The sequence below is a fragment of the Bombus huntii genome, unplaced genomic scaffold, assembly GCF_024542735.1.
Source record: "Bombus huntii isolate Logan2020A unplaced genomic scaffold, iyBomHunt1.1 ctg00000252.1, whole genome shotgun sequence".
Taxonomy (NCBI): Eukaryota; Metazoa; Arthropoda; class Insecta; order Hymenoptera; family Apidae; genus Bombus; species Bombus huntii.
This window is the reverse complement of record NW_026099466.1, coordinates 1-5,000: the sequence shown is the minus strand read 5'-3', so window position 1 is coordinate 5,000 and position 5,000 is coordinate 1. Positions and strand designations below refer to the sequence as shown.

General features: G+C 48.6%; 1 long non-coding RNA gene and 1 other non-coding gene across 2 annotated transcripts in view; one reads left to right on the top strand and one right to left on the bottom strand.

Moving 5' to 3' along the window:
- The window catches only part of LOC126877817 (uncharacterized), a 36,991-nt gene extending 34,842 nt beyond the window's left edge, over positions 1-2,149 (top strand). The window contains exon 3 of the long non-coding RNA XR_007695351.1: positions 1,210-2,149. This is a non-coding gene — a long non-coding RNA (uncharacterized LOC126877817). The remainder of the gene's footprint in view (positions 1-1,209) is intronic.
- On the bottom strand, positions 34-188 carry LOC126877818 (5.8S ribosomal RNA). Its single transcript, XR_007695352.1, has one exon. It is a non-coding gene; the product is annotated as a 5.8S ribosomal RNA (ribosomal RNA).
- Positions 2,150-5,000: the final 2,851 nt, after the last annotated feature.

Genomic DNA, 5,000 nt, shown 5'->3' with positions numbered 1-5,000 from the left:
TACGCAACGCAAGCAGTCTTAGGTTTACGTGAGCAACCCTCAGCCAGGCGTGGTCCAGGAATTGTATCCGTGGACCGCAATGTGCGTTCGAAATGTCGATGTTCATGTGTCCTGCAGTTCACACGTTGACGCGCAATTAGCTGCGTTCTTCATCGACCCACGAGCCAAGTGATCCACCGTTCAGGGTAATCTTTTATAAATTTACAACAGTTCAATACTCAAATGTACTCTTCTCGGTTCTAGCGAAGCCGAGTTCCGTCACGTTCGACCAACGGGAATCGAACGCGCAGAAGTCGCCATAGGATTGACGACACAAAAACGTTCGAAAAAAAAAGAAAACGACGAACGCGCGAAGATACGCGCGTTCGCCGGCCGGGCGTAAAGTACATTATGATATATAACAACCATCGAGATCGAAGCTCCGTTCGTCAGGAAACGACGGGGATATATACACCCGATTCTGAATCCTCTGTACAGCACACGATCTCGCGAACGAGTAAGCACGGTGGCTAGCCCATGTTATATATGTGTTTGATTCTACTCTCTCGTCCAATTATTCAAGAAACAGCGCGCGTGCATCTCTCCATCGTTCGGGTGATAGTAAAGATTCGATGGGATTCGCGCGGCCGTCCGCCTCGAGCGGTCTTTCGTCCCAATATCCAGAAGCAGAGTTTGAAAAACTCTAGCGACGGCACGGGTGTCCGACTCACGACATCGAGGTTTCGAAGCCGGCGATCCCCTCCGAACGGATGGCGACCACGCGACCGACTGAAAGCATGAAAAATCGACGAAAGATAGAACACATCTCCGTTCGGGTGGTGTTTTTTTTTTTAAAAAAAAAAAAAACAAAAATTCGATGGGACTCGCAGCCATCGTCCTCGCGCGGTCTTTCGTCCCGATATCCAGAAGCAGAGTTTGAAAAACTCTAGCGACGGCACGGGTGTCCGACTCACGACAACGAGGATAGACAGCCGGTCCCCTCCGAACGGGTTATGCGACGATAAACTCGATGAAACTTTAGTCTCGTTCAGGTAGTGTGTGTCTTGTAAATCAAAAATTCGATGGGACTCGCATCCATCGTCCTCGCGCGGTCTTTCGTCCCAACATCCAGAAGCAGAGTTTGAAAAACTCTAGCGACGGCACGGGTGTCCGACTCACGACAACGAGGATAGACAGCCGGTCCCCTCTGAACGGTATATTATATATGAGATGATAGACGACAAACTGGATGAAACTTTAAGTCTCGTTCAGGTAGTGTGTAAATCAAAAATTCGATGGGACTCGCATCCGTCGTCCTCGCGCGGTCTTTCGTCCCGATATCCAGAAGCAGAGTTTGAAAAACTCTAGCGACGGCACGGGTCTCCGACTCACGACAACGAGGAAAGACAGCCGGTCCCCTCTGAACGGTATATTATATGAAACTTTAAGTCTCGTTCAGGTAGTGTTTAAATAAAAAATTCGATGGGACTCGCATCCGTCGTCCTCGCGCGGTCTTTCGTCCCGATATCCAGAAGCAGAGTTTGAAAAACTCTAGCGACGGCACGGGTGTCCGACTCACGACAACGAGGAAAGACAGCCGGTCCCCTCTGAACGGTATATTATATGAAACTTTAAGTCTCGTTCAGGTAGTGTTTAAATAAAAAATTCGATGGGACTCGCATCCGTCGTCCTCGCGCGGTCTTTCGTCCCGATATCCAGAAGCAGAGTTTGAAAAACTCTAGCGACGGCACGGGTGTCCGACTCACGACAACGAGGAAAGACAGCCGGTCCCCTCTGAACGGTATATTATATGAAACTTTAAGTCTCGTTCAGGTAGTGTGTAAGTCAAAAATTCGATGGGACTCGCATCCGTCGTCCTCGCGCGGTCTTTCGTCCCGATATCCAGAAGCAGAGTTTGAAAAACTCTAGCGACGGCACGGGTGTCCGACTCACGACAACGAGGATAGACAGCCGGTCCCCTCTGAACGGTATATAATATGAAACTTTAAGTCTCGTTCAGGTAGTGTGTAAGTCAAAAATTCGATGGGACTCGCATCCGTCGTCCTCGCGCGGTCTTTCGTCCCGATATCCAGAAGCAGAGTTTGAAAAACTCTAGCGACGGCACGGGTGTCCGACTCACGACAACGAGGATAGACAGCCGGTCCCCTCTGAACGGTATATAATATACATTATGCGACGGTAGACGATCAACTAGACGAAACTTTAGTCTCGTTCAGGTGGTGTAAAAAAAATTCGATGGGATACGCACGCACGGCTGTCGTCGTCCTCGAGCGGTCTTTCGTCCCAATATCCAGAAGCAGAGTTTGAAAAACTCTAGCGACGGCACGGGTGTCCGACTCACGACATCGAGGCTTCGAAGCCGGCGGCGTTCCCCTCTGAACGAACTTCGGCTAGACTAGTTACGAATCGTTGCTACACATCGTCTTCATCGTCGTCGTCGTCGACATCGACATCATCATCATATCATCATCATCATCATCATCATCATCGGTCATCGTCGCATAGCGGGCCAACATCCACGCGATGCGTCTTCGTTCTAGGTTACCCGATCCACGAGTATGTTACACGTGGTTTCGTTATTTCGAACGAAACGACATACGAAGAGCACACGCCCTTTGGGTAGGAAGCACGTTTCGAGAACGACGAGAGTTTCGATGAAAGAGACGAGAGAAGTCGACGCAGAAGGTATCCATGGATCTTCGAAGAGAACCTTCGAAGATGTATATCGGTATCCTTTCGCTCTGCGCGACTCGCTACAAGTTCTTTCGCTCTCGTCGACTCGTTCTAGACGCTTCGTTCGATCCCAAAGAGGAGTCTTCGATATGTCCCGTTGCTAGGAGGAGAACAAACGCAACACAGACCACGAAACATAGAAGAGAATAGGCGAGCATGATCACTCCGACACGAGGCACTTTAGAGATTTTCTTATTAGTTTGCATGGACTTTTATATTTCGTTTGTACGGTTTCCACGATGCAAATACGAAATACGAGATCGTGACGGCGGGTCTTTCTGTGTACGGCCTCTCGCAGGCGCCACGACTGCATTTCTCTTTACACCTGGTTTCCATCGTAATTTTTTCGTTTGATATCGAGCCTTAACTTTTGTTGGCTCTTTCGAAGCTAGAGTTCCCTTTTATTAGAATTTCATATATATATATATATATTATATGTTATATGTTTTATTCGGAGACGGCGGGTCTTTCTGTTTACGACCTCACGCAGGCGCCTCGAATAAGTTTCATTCGCATTTCGTTTTTATACTTGTATATATATATCTCTTCATCCCGATGATCGAGAGAGAGTGCCACCTTCTCTTCGTATAATTCCGTAGCTGGAGGGTCGTCTCCTCCTTAAGAATATTTCTATTCGTGCCAACGGAGGTTGCCAAGCTCCCTGGCGTTTTCGTTTGTTAAAGTATATAGCTTGTTAATACGTCGTATATACTTTCGTCGATACAGGAGGAGTACGGCTCCTTACCGACCATTGTGATATATATTTCATAGTTTTTATATGTGTTCAAGTCAAATTCTTTTGGTATCGTATCGTTAATGATCCTTCCGCAGGTTCACCTACGGAAACCTTGTTACGACTTTTACTTCCTCTAAATGATCAAGTTTGGTCATCTTCCCGGTAACATCGGCAATGCTTATCACATTGGCCGCGCACCAGTCCGAAGACCTCACTAAATCATTCAATCGGTAGTAGCGACGGGCGGTGTGTACAAAGGGCAGGGACGTAATCAACGCGAGCTTATGACTCGCGCTTACTGGGAATTCCTCGTTCATGGGGAATAATTGCAAGCCCCAATCCCTAGCACGAAGGAGGTTCAGCGGGTTACCCGGGCCTTTCGGCCAGGGAAAACACGCTGATTCCTTCAGTGTAGCGCGCGTGCGGCCCAGAACATCTAAGGGCATCACAGACCTGTTATTGCTCAATCTCGTGCGGCTAGAAGCCGCCTGTTCCTCTAAGAAGATTTGTTTGTACGTTGGTAGTAAAAACCCACCGACCGAAGCCGGGGGCCTTCGAGATACCATAAGTTACGTCTATTTAGCAGGCTAGAGTCTCGTTCGTTATCGGAATTAACCAGACAAATCGCTCCACCAACTAAGAACGGCCATGCACCACCACCCACCGAATCAAGAAAGAGCTATCAATCTGTCAATCCTTCCGGTGTCCGGGCCTGGTGAGGTTTCCCGTGTTGAGTCAAATTAAGCCGCAGGCTCCACTCCTGGTGGTGCCCTTCCGTCAATTCCTTTAAGTTTCAGCTTTGCAACCATACTTCCCCCGGAACCCAAAAGCTTTGGTTTCCCGGAAGCTGCCCGCCGAGTCATCGGAGGAACTTCGGCGGATCGCTGGCTGGCATCGTTTATGGTTAGAACTAGGGCGGTATCTGATCGCCTTCGAACCTCTAACTTTCGTTCTTGATTAATGAAAACATTTTTGGCAAATGCTTTCGCTTCTGTCCGTCTTGCGACGATCCAAGAATTTCACCTCTAACGTCGCAATACGAATGCCCCCATCTGTCCCTATTAATCATTACCTCGGGGCTCCGAAAACCAACAAAATAGAACCGAGGTCCTATTCCATTATTCCATGCACACAGTATTCAGGCGAAGGTAGCCTGCTTTAAGCACTCTAATTTGTTCAAAGTAAACGTATCGGCCCACCTCGACACTCAGTGAAGAGCACCGCGATGGGATATTAGTTGGACCGCCCGCGAGGAGCTAAGCCCACCGATAGGACGTACCACATAATGCCAGTTAAACACCGCGAGCGGTGAACCGACACTGTGACACACAGATTCAACTACGAGCTTTTTAACCGCAACAACTTTAATATACGCTATTGGAGCTGGAATTACCGCGGCTGCTGGCACCAGACTTGCCCTCCAATTGGTCCTCGTTAAAGGATTTAAAGTGTACTCATTCCGATTACGGGGCCTCGGATGAGTCCCGTATCGTTATTTTTCGTCACTACCTCCCCGTGCCGGGAGTGGGTA